Here is a 12560-nt window from a genome sequence, read left to right as displayed (position 1 = left end):
CTGTTCACAGGCATCTAACTTGGGGTTGGTCAGGACATATGTGAGGGGGTTGTTATCTGTCCATGCAGTGAAATGGACCCCTTTCAGCCAGTGGGAAAACTTATCGCATATGGCCCACTTCAGAGCTAGGAACTCAAGCCTATTAGCAGGGTAGTTCAACTGGGCAAGACAGAGCAAGACAGAGTCTTGCTGGCAAAGGCAACAGGCCTAGCGATGTCTTCACCTGGCAGCAGCTGGGAGAGAACTGCACCGATCCCATCAAATGAAGCGTCGACTGCCAAAATGAAAGGCCTCCCAAAATCAGGGTGAGACAGTGTCACAGCGTGTGACAGATCGTGCTTCAAGGCCTCAAAGGCAGTTTGGCACTCAGGAGTCCAGTCATCAGGTGTGAGCGTCACATAGCTATGGCGCTTCTTTTTCAGCCTCCTACCCCTATGGACTTTACTGTCAGACTTCTGTTCTGAGAGGAGCTTAAAAAGTGGCCTGGCTTTGGCTGAACAGTCTTCGATAAAGTGCTGATAGTAGAGTGCCATGCCCACAAAGGAGCGGATCTTCTTCTGTGAGGGTGTGATGCCATCACTGTCCATCAGATCTGACACTTGTACTTGGCTGATGGCCTCAACCTTCGCAGGATCTGTCTGCACTCCAACTTCAGAGATTACATGTCCGAGGAACTGCACAGTCTTTCTCATCAGGTAGCACTTCTTAGGGGCCAACTTGAGGTTGTGATTCTTCAGGCAGGAGAAGACCATCTCTAGATGCTCCAGCGCCAACTGTTCTGTAGGGGCAAAGACCATGAGGTCATCCAGATAGCACAACAAACTGGTGAAGTTTTCATCGCCAAAGATCGACACCATCATGCGCATGAAAGTAGCGGGGCTATTGGACAGACCTTGAGGTATCTGGTTGTACTCATGCAGACCGAAGGGGGAAGAGAAGGCAGTGTATTTCTTATGGTCTTCACACAGAGGCACATTGTAAAAGCCAGACGTCAGGTCCATGGTGGGAAAATAGGCGTTGCCACCAAGTGCAGCCAGTGCGTCGGCCTGGTGAGGCAGCGGGTGTGCATCCTTCAGAGTTCTGGCATTGAGACACCTGAAGTCAGTGCAGATGCGGACATCGCCATTCTTCTTCCACACAAGGACAAGTGGAGACGCATATTCACTGATGGACTTCCGAATTATGCCTTTCTCCTCCATATCACTGATGGCAGTTCTCAGCTTCTCATAGTGATTAGGTGGCACTCTATGGTAAGGCAGGCATAACGGCCTCTCATCCACCAGGTGTATCTTGTGTACAAACTCAGATGCTTCGCCACAGTCCAGCTTATGGTGAGAAAAGATGGTTTCGTACCTCTGAATGATGTGAAAGAGCTTCTCTCTCTACAGGTCTGAAACTTCACATGCGTCCAGGTCCAGATCCTGAAGGCCGAGCTCTGCCAGTGCACTTGTGATGTTGTCCTTTGACATTGTCGTCTGGGCAGCAGACAGGGACTGGGGGAGAGACTGAATGGTGTTGGGCTGTGATAGATCTTCAGCGGCGATACAGGGAAACACATCCGCCAGTTTAGTGTTCTTTCTCAGCACGACCTGCTCAGAGGTGGGATTGATGAGTTTCATTGGCAGCCACCTGTCACCCCACATTGGCATCACTACTCTGCCTACGAGGACTTTACTGGGCTTGCACCTTGCTGTGGTTGGCTCAACTATCACTGTACTGCCCACTGATATAGGTGTTGATGCAGGCAGTCTGCCCCATGTAAGATGTTCGCTCTGCGGCTGTAGGACGACACACTTTTGTAGCTTCAGTGTGCCGACCTTGTCTGGGACTGTCTCACCCCTCCATCTTTCTGTGTTGGAAAGGAGAGAAAGAAAGCAATGACAGTCCTCATCGTTGCCATCAGCAGGTGTGGACAGGAGCCACCAGTAGCTGTCAGTCTTTCTCATCAGCTGCAGGATCTTTTTGATGGCGTTGCTGCCGAGTATCATGTCATCAGTCTGCCCAGGAACGACAAGCATTGGAATGACCATTTTGCAGTCATAGGCAACCACGTCCACATCATAAATTGTTTTAGGTGTAACTTGATGACCCCCACATCCGACAATGACGACATCGTCAGCAGGGCACTTTCTCAGGTCACTGTTGTGTTGGAGGAGGCGTGCTTCTGCAGTTTCACTCAGTGTGCATGCCATGGAACCACTGTCTATCATTGCTCTCAGTGTAACATTTGCTGCCAACACATCAGTGTAGAATAGACTATCAGACTTTTGAACTTTATGTTGACCTTGAAAAATGACTGTTTTGTTAGTGAAGTGTGTGGACTGAAACGACATGTATGTGGACTCGTAGTCATTTTTGTTGGGAGGTGACTGAACAGGATCTGCATCTTCCTCCCCTGGACGCAGACCCATCAGTTTCCCGACTCAGCAGGCTTCAGCAGGGGGCATTTGTGTCTGGGGTGGTCAGGAGAGTGACACTGGAAGCAGAGCTTGTTGTTAAGGCAGTGAGTCAGGGCAGTGTGAGTGGCATTTCCACATACAGTGCATGGCAGGCTATTCAGACCATCGATCTAAGGAAACTTAGGCTTGGAGTGCCTATTTGGCATGGACTGGGCACGGGTTGACTTCTCAAGCAAAACTTTCTCCAGCACAGAGATGACATGGTCAAGGGCAGATGAGTCACTGGGCTTGGCTGCTGTGGAGGGCTGCTGGAAGGACGAAGGCATCTCAGCGTCCATCAGGCCAGCTGTGTTGACGCGCACATCATCGCCTGGCTTCCTACACACAGCAGAGGCAGCACCTTTCAAACTGACTTCGAGGTGGTACTCATCTAGCACGGCCTGAACTTCCTCAGCAGACCACTTATCGATTGTCTTTGACCTGAAGGTCATGGCCAGTTCTTTGGATGGGCAGTTTCTGATAAACATACGTGTCACTTCCAAGCCAGGGTTGTCTAGTCAATGGCAACGTCAGTGGCCCTGTTGAGTTTCAGCCAGTAGTCATAGGCATCTTCACAAACATGTGGCAGAGTGGTGTAGAAATCTGCTAGTGGGAGAGGAGAACAGGGGACAGTGGCAAAGTGTTTACGTAGCAGACTGTAGATGGCCTCTGGATTCTGAGTGACATCGACGCCACTATTCCTTGTTCCAAACTTCACAACATCTCTTGCTCTGCCTCGCAGATGTGTAAGTATTTTCTCCACTTGCTGCTCGACTCTCAAGTTTGTCTTTTTCATGTAACTTCTCATAAGATCTTCCCACTCACGAACATTCACCGTGTCTGAGCTGTCATCTCTGAATGCAGGAGGCTCCTTCACCTGTCTGTGAGGCACAAACTGAACTTGTGACACATCCAGACTCTGTGTGGATGCATTTGTGGGTGTGAACTGTGCATGTGAAGTAGTGGATGATGCAGGAGCAAGCGTGGTGGATGTGTTTGCAGGTATGAAATGAGCATGTGAAGGAGCAGGTGTGGTGAATGTGTCTGTGGATGTGTACTGAGCATGTGAAGCAGTGGATGTTGAAGGTGCAGATGTAGGTGTGTGTAGTGTACTGAGGCGTGCAAGTATGCTATCTGCCAGTTGCTGACCAATATCTCGAATTACATCACTCAACTGACTAGCTACCATAGGTGACTGTGTAGGGGGAAGCGAGCTAATGGTTTCAGCAACCTGTGGGACCTGTGGTATATGCTCAATACCGGGACTACTACTACCCTGAACAGGACTATCCAACCCCAGTGCTGGAAACCCTCTACCCCTACCTATGGAAGGACAACATGGAATACCATGAGGCTGCGGTGTAAAACTCATTGTGAAATTACTATCTCACAATACCATCAATAGTCACGCTCAGTAAAAAAAAAAAATGAGAACACTCTGTAATGCCGGTGCAATGCAATATACTGTAAAATACCACAAAAACCACAATGCAGATGATGTCCAGAACGATCCCGGGTCGGGCGAAGGTCCAACTCCACGGTCACAGCACCAATGTGACTGGTTTGGTTTGTGTCCCACTAGGGCTCATATGGACATCACAGGAGGCAGGTTTGGTCACAGCAGTATTCCCCTTTTTATTGCTGAAATACATAAAGTAGTGGTACAACGCGGGCATGAATTATGGCAGCAGGTCTCTGACAGGATTCTAATCAGTCTTCCAGAATGTTCTGAAGCAAGCCGTGCGCCGTACCACCATATGAACTTACAGGAGCTACTCATAGAGGGCGCCCTTGTACCATTTAAAATAATTTTATACAGTATCAAGACGTACCCTGTTACATATTATATATATATATAAACATATATATATATATATATATATATATATATATATATATATATATATATATATATATATATAAATATAACAAATTTATTTTCCTTAATCCGCACTATTTTGATCAAAGAATACAGCAGGGCAAGCATGGCAGCAGACATTTTGATTCAAGAGAAAATTACCCAGAATTCTGTTCACTGGGGGTCTGAGGGCTCTAGAGGACCTGGTGTGAATAGAAAGAGGACTGAGGCCCCATCAAAGCTTAACTGGACCAGAAAGAGAACCCAGTCCTCTTTGTAATAAATTCACAGTGTGAACACAAAAATAACTGAGTTATTTTTCTTTTGGTCCACTTTTTGGTCCACAGAGGACTGAGTCTGGTTCCTTTAAAGGGGACCAGGTGTGAAAACACCCTTAAACACACTAAATTTCTGTCATTTAACATAGCATCTATTACTAAACCATTATTATTTGTTTTATCTCCTCCCCATAATGTGCTATAGGCATTGAAGTCCCCACACCAGAGATGGGAAGTAACGAATTACAAATACTTCTTTACTGTACTTAAGTAGAATTTTTGGGTATCTATACTTTACTTCACTATTTATTATTGTGCCAACTTTCTACTTTTACTATGTACATTTTAGCATGAGTATCTGTACTTTCTACTCCTTACATTTTCAAAACAGGGTCGTTACTCTTGTATTTAAATTATGCAATTTTGCAAAGCACTTTTTGCGATTTATGCATGCCATGCAGACAACGTGACTGATTGGTTTACGATTAGAAATGTATGTAAACACGCACAAAAATGTCAATCCCATTGGTGCATTTGTCTACACTCACAAGATGAAAGAGAAAAAACAAAACAAAACCAGGTGGCTAAGCGGCGGTGGGAAAAATCATATCATTCGTGATAGTGGTACCTAGAAGCGTAATGTTAGTGTAGTGAAATGAATGATAAAACTGGTGAGTGTTAGTGAAGATCCCTTGGACAATGGAGAGATGAGTGGAGACCAGCACATCCCACACCCCTGGCCTTACCTCAAAGAAATGTTTGAAATAGCTGGCAGCAAGAAGGACTCCTGGAGAATGCGTTTTAAATAGTGTCTACCAAAACGTCACAAACTTTTGGCATTCAAGAATACCTTCGAATTTGAAAAAACATGTGGAGGTAAGAAACAATTATTGTCATGGATAGCTAATTCGTTTTCAGTAATAATGGCTTGGCTAATTTACGTTTGCAATGCTGTAGTTAGCTACTCGGCTAGCAGATATGCTAGCAATATGGTAGGCTGTCTTGGTTTGCTAGCATGTAGCTACTATGGATTTAGGTTAGCTAGCTAACTATCAGTGCAGTTTGCAAATAAGCTCATATTCACTTCACTACCATGATCTATTATTAATTTGCATACTGTTGCATGTATAGCTATGTATTATTCAAAGGAAATTATGTTATGTCATGTAGTCTAATGTTTTCTAATGTGTGTGTGTGGTTCTTTTCACCTCCAGAGGAGACACATAAATCAATTGCAGAGGTACACAAACCTCACTTCCAAAAGGCTTACAGTGACAGATGAAGGCCCAGGCTCCAAACAACCAAAACTATGGGAGACCAGAAGAGTGTTGCAGGCCAGTGTTGATAAAATAGTCATGGATTTTGTCATTCAAGGCCTGCACACTGAGTGTTGTTGAGCAGCCAGGTTTCAAAGCTCTAGTTCTTCACCTTCAACCTGATGTGTCAGTGAGGTCACATGGCACTGCTAAAAACAGAGTAGACAAGGCTGCACTAGTTATGAAAAATAATCTGAAAACAGCTCTTAGCAAACTTGAGTTTATTGCGACAACAACTGATTGCTGGACCTCACACCAATGTAGTTTTATGGGAGTCACAGCACACTGGATTGAACCCCAAACTCTGCAGAGACAATGTGCTGCCCTAGCCTGCAAGCAGCTTAAAGGGTCCCACACATTTTCAGTCCTTGCCAGTGCACTGAATGAAATTCACAGCGAGTTTAACATCCGTGAAAAGATTACCCGCACCACAACTGACAACGGCTCTAATTTTGTGAAGGCATTTAGAGTCTATGGTCATGTTGATGAAAATAACAATCTGGCACCTGCAGCAGAGAGCTGTGAAGTAGACAACAATGAAGAGGAGGAAGAAGAAGTTGATGATGAAGAGATGGAGAATGCTGATGTTGAGTTTGTTGAAGCTGGAGCCATTTTAGATGAAGACGATGCCTTGGAATGTCTCATCTCATCTCATTATCTCTAGCCGCTTTATCCTTCTACAGGGTCGCAGGCAAGCTGGAGCCTATCCCAGCTGACTATGGGCGAAAGGCGGGGTACACCCTGGACAAGTTGCCAGGTCATCACAGGGCTGATACATAGACACAGACAACCATTCACACTCACATTCACACCTATGGTCAATTTAGAGTCACCAGTTAACCTAACCTGCATGTCTTTGGACTGTGGGGGAAACCGGAGCACCCGGAGGAAACCCACGCGGACACAGGGAGAACATGCAAACTCCACACAGAAAGGCCCTCGCCGGCCCCAGGGCTCGAACCCAGGACCTTCTTGCTGTGAGGCGACAGCGCTAACCACTACACCACCGTGCCGCCTGGCTTGGAATATCAGCTTCCAAAACACCACCGTTGCACCTGCCACCTCCTCAACTTGGTGTCAACTGTTGATGTGGCTGAAGCAAATATCAGCAGCACAGTCTACAAACGGCTCTCTCGTTCATCATTTGCAAAGTGCACAAATCTGTGGAACAAAAGTGCAAGATCCACCATAGCTGCTGAGGTCATTGAAGATAAGTGCAAGCTCCAGCTCCTGAGGCCAAATGACACAAGGTGGAACTCGCTCTTTCTTGCTGTTGAAAGGATCATTTGGATCTCCAGAGAACAAGAAGGTGCCATTGCTGCTGTCTGCAGTGCACTGAAGATACCCATGTATGTACCGGCGTAATTGCTTTTTAAAGCTTAATGATTGCAATATGTGGTAGCCTAATAAGGATTGCTCAATGCTACTAACACACATTCACTACTATGTATGAATTTCAATTAATTCTCTTGAAAAGTTGATTAGCAGTGTGCAATATTGGCACTGGGTTTCACTTATTTATTTAGAAGATTCTTAAAAGTAGCCTCATGCACAGTCATGTATATAAATAAACTTGACATGTTGTAGCCAATGTTTTTCATTTTTTATTTTAACAGGTTCAGTCCTGTTGAGCTGGCTTTTCTAGCAGAGTATGTCAAGACCATGAGCCCGGTGGCAAAAGCGCTGGATGTTCTGCAGGGAGAGAGTAACGTGCAGATAGGATAGTTGGTACCTACAATAACACTACTCAAGGCTAAGCTCCAGCACCTTCGCATTTCTGTCAAGTTTTGTGGGCCTTTGGTTGACGCATTCCTCACAGGCTTTGAAAAGTGATTTGGACAGATGCTTACAGATCCGGAGCTGATTGCAGCTGCAATTCTTGTCCCCAAATTCAAGACCTGCTGGACAAGCAATGAATGCATCCTAAAACTTGGTAAGTATTGCACTGTTGTCTTTATCCTGGTAATAGAAAATCTGGTATTTAAAGTCCTAAAGCCCTATCTCTAACATATTTAACTAGTTGCATGCAATTGCATTAAAGTTGCTATAAGGGAGTGAAATCCCTTTTTTTTAAGCAAACTATATTAATCATGTTGTAATCTAATTCCCTCATTCCAGTAATTCAATTCCATGATTCCAATTTGGTCCTAATTTTGCTTTTATTCCATAGGCCTTGACTATATCAAAAGTAATTTGCAAGAACAAGCTGTGGAGAATCAAGGTGAGACCTCCCATTCTTCAGAGGACGACGACTTCTTTTCTGCAATCAAACAGAACCCTAGTTCCCAGGAAAATGCCAAACAGCTGGAGACTTACTTGGGATGCCCAGGTGATGCAGTGGGGGTACTCAAGTCTTTCCCGACAGTATTCAACCTGTCAGTAAGACTTAACACTCCACTACCAGCCTTAGCTGTGTGAGAGAGACTGTTCAGCACAGCCAGACTGATATTCACACCAAAAAGGGCACGTATTAATTCCAAGAACTTTGAAAATCAACTGCTTTTGAAGCTAAACAGAGGATTCTTGTAGTCCTACAGTTTGTGTCTGAGTTGCACTTCTGGCTCACACAAACACCTAAATACTGATATACAGTACATTCTTACACACACAAACATGGTTCAAGGCATAATTATAATCACTTCTGCTCTCTCTCTCTCTGTCTGTCTTTCTTCTTCCCTACACCGACATGCACACTGTTAATACACTCCCACAAAGTTCTTTGTCCTGTCACTTTACACGGTTGTGGTAGTTAATGTTGTGTATATTTGTGCTACTCTCCAGTTTCCCAGACCTATTGTACAACGCACATACAGACATCTCCATGGTTAAAAAGATTCTGGTACTGGTGGTGATGTGAATACCTTAAATGTTACTCCCCATGTTTAGAAGGGGCTTCAGTTTTTTTTGGAAACACACACACAGCCTGTTTGGTATGGTTGTTTGTTGTCTCTGTCCTCACACGTGCACACGTTTTACGGACAGTCACATAAAGTTATATACTGTATGAGGTTTTGGCAGTGTAGTTACTTCCCTGCTTTTTGAAGGGACTCGGAATTTTGAATGATGACATGCACAAATTCAGACTTAAAGATTTACATCACCGGCTGTCTTTCTCTTGCCTCTCCCCCCAAACACACACACACACACACACACACACACACACTGATGTGTGTAGTTCTCAAATAGATGCACTTAAAGTCCTACTCATGATCTCTTGCTGTTAAATAAACATTAGTCACAGGGTATGCATTTAATGTTACTGTCTAGGCTGTGTAAGTCTGTTGTGATGGATAATATTTATGTGTAATATCTATTTGCATACCAATAAAGTTTTAACACCATGTACATTGAATTTGCAATCCCTCAATCTTTTACAACAGTTTCATTTTTTGGATGTGTTTAGAAAAGATTGGCTGACAGAGCTGTTTGTATTCATGTCACTTCATTTTTCTCTGCTTGCTCTTGGTCATGGAGTTCAGTAACCTTTTCCCTAAAATTGTGGTCTTATTCTTTGCAAGGTTACTTTATACTTTTGTACTTTAAGTATGTTTTGGAGCCTATACTTTCACTTTAACTTGAGTAAAAAGTTGAGTCAATACTTCAACTTTTCAAAATACTTTAGTAAACACAGGTATCTATACTTATACTTGAGTAAAGAATGTGTGTACTTTTGACACCTCTGCCCCACACCAAATTACATTATCATTATCCTGACCTTCAATCTTCTCTAGCTCATTGTATTCTAATTGTTTGCATGGATTATAAAAGTTGTTATTATTATTATTATTATTATTATTATTATTATTATTATTATTATTATTTTCTTCTTTTCTGCCCATACCTCCATTACAACATATTCCTTTTCCTTCCCTATCCCCATTATTCTGTAGGGTACCCCCCCCCCCCCCCCTTTTTATAAAAGTTGCACATCCTCCACCATTTCCTTGCTCTCTGTCTCACCTCACACTAATGTAGTCATATACTGTAAAACAAAATCCAACCTAGGCTTCAGCCAGGTTTCTTGAATACAAATGACGACTGGTTTCTCATTTCTGCTCTCAATGAATTCCTTAAAATCCTGTCCATTAGCTAACAAACTTCTGGCATTCCACTGTAAGAGTAGCATAACCAATAGGACTATCCTAAACTGTTTCCTTCCTGACTTGGCTGCACACTGAGCCCATCTCATATTTCTTCCCATTTTAGACCCACCATACCCAAGTGCTGTACTGCCGCTTTTGTTATAATTTGAATTCTCTCTGCTTTTGATTTAACTTCAGCTGTTACATTTATTACCCCTGCAATAAAGACAACCAGGTCCCTTTTTTCCTCCCATGTATTTTTCTCTTTTTTCTTTGAGCATTTCCTGCCTCTGTTTCCATACAATTGCTGAAATAACTTCCCTTCTAACATTTTCTCCATTAGCTTTCTTTAAAGTATCTACCCTTTTAGGGGTCATCCATAATTTTCATCATTTTCATGAGTCTACAAAGAGTAGACTTTTGAGCAAACCCCCCCCCAAAAGTGTACATTAGCAGACAAAAAAATGATGATGGATCTACTATACGTGGAATAGGAATTCAAAATAAAACCATGTCTTGTATTACTTTTTATTAAAATCGGATGACAGGACAATACAGAGATTCACAAGAGAAGAAAAGAAGACACAAGACGGGTCCAGAAGTTTTCATAGAAAGCAGGCGATTCATTTTTCAGTCCCCCCAGGATTTCGCGGGCCTTTTTTGTGATTGTTGCGGGCTAAAATGTCTGATGTTGCGGGGGGTTTTCCAAAAAATTGCGATGAAAGTTTCGGTGTTTTTTAGGTTTTTGTTGCAATTACATTGCGGGAGGAAGTGAAAGTTGCAAGAAATTGTTGTGATTTTCTCTTTTTGTGATTAAAATTGAGTGATATGTTAAATATTAAGTTATTACTGAAAAACTATTGAGTAAAAAAACAAAGACACTGAGAAATGGTCCTATAAACAACTTTACCAATATAAAAGATTACCAGGACTACAAAAATGCAGAAAAATAGGCTTTACTTATCCAAATGCACCTGTTGGTTCAAAAGTTAAAGTGCATAGAACCTCACAGCACAACATGAAGTTACCTTAAAATATAATATAAATGCCTCAGCTTTCATGTAAGAAAAAAAAACCTATTAATACTAGTACTGTGTGCAGGCAGTCTCTCCTGAAGACTAAATTAAACAATAATTATAAACTAGCAATGGCTCAGGCTTCATAGAAGGGAAAAAAAAACAATTTGAACAGAATCTCACAGTATGATGCTGAAGCTGCCTAAACAATGGAAAATAAAATACAATTTTGGTAAAAATGTTGGCATCCATTAATTTCTTGTATTAACCTCCTAGGGCTTAGCGGTCACATGTGTGGACAGCACTTTATGGAAATTTGGAACAAGAATCCACATATGTTGACATACTTTTTCTCTAAAAATACATCTTATCAAAAGATGATGCTTAGTTTTTATTCTAATCAGGTTCTAATAAGCCCAAATAACAAAGAGAAATAAAAAAATGCATGTAAAAAAAAACAGCTTGGGCCTTAGGAGGTTAAGTAAAAAAAAAAAATGTAAACTGCACACAGTCCTTCACTGTAAACATAACACACTCTCAGTAACAGAATTTAAGCCTATATAAACACTGACTCGCACATGCTGATTCTCTTGAACGTATACACGGAAGTAAGCAGTGTTGCCAGATACTGCTGAAGTTTTCCAGCCCAAAATATGTTCAAAACCCACCAAAATGCACTTGAAACCCCCCCTGTTTTGCAGCCTTGCCAGATGGTAGTAGGTACCATTTTGGTAATGGTCTTTGGTATGACCCAACCACAAGTAGAACTCATGATCTCCCAGTCAAGAGGCGGACATGCTAACCACTAGGCCAGCCTGCAGGCTTAAATATCAATTAGTTATAAATTCATATCCTTTGATAAAAAAGCCAAGCATGACAGTACCTTGTGAGTCACCATCATGACCTGAATCAAAGCCTGGATGCCTGACATTTATAAACAAATCTGAACTGAGGCTCATGGGAAAGGGATTCCCATTCACTGCTGTGCAAGCAGTGGCCTTGAAAAACTGGTGGGGTGGATTTAAGGGGCAGCTGAGTGACTCAAAGAGATAATTTGCCTACAGAGGACTGACATTACTGATATCATTACATGATAGTGGTATTTTAGTAACACTAGGGATAATTATTAAATAATCATTTAAATATTAACTGCATGTGAAAAGTGAAATCTGATGTATTAACAGGGCCTACACAGGACTGCATTCTTTATTTGTACATGCCAGTTTCTCAGTTATATCTTGAAATTTTTGCTTTGCTTCATAATGCTCTACTTCATAAAGCTCAGCCATGGAATGGAGGGGAATGTTTTAGCAGGTGAAGAGCACAAGCCATTCATGAATGACTGTCTGTTGTGTCTCAGGGGAAGGGCATTTGGATTTTGATGTCCTGGGAGTAAAAGTTTGGCTTTAAGAAAACCAGCAGTGCTCAACTAATCAGGTACTGTAATTTAATTGCTAATTGCTGTCATTTTCCAGATGTTGAACACAGCTGTGGAGTGACATTACTGATATAATTACATGATAGTGGTCTTTTAGTAACACTAGGGATAATTATTAAATATTCATTTAAATA

The sequence above is a fragment of the Neoarius graeffei genome, chromosome 13 (assembly GCF_027579695.1).
Source record: "Neoarius graeffei isolate fNeoGra1 chromosome 13, fNeoGra1.pri, whole genome shotgun sequence".
NCBI classification, from domain to species: Eukaryota; Metazoa; Chordata; class Actinopteri; order Siluriformes; family Ariidae; genus Neoarius; species Neoarius graeffei.
Note: the sequence above shows the minus strand (reverse complement) of the source record.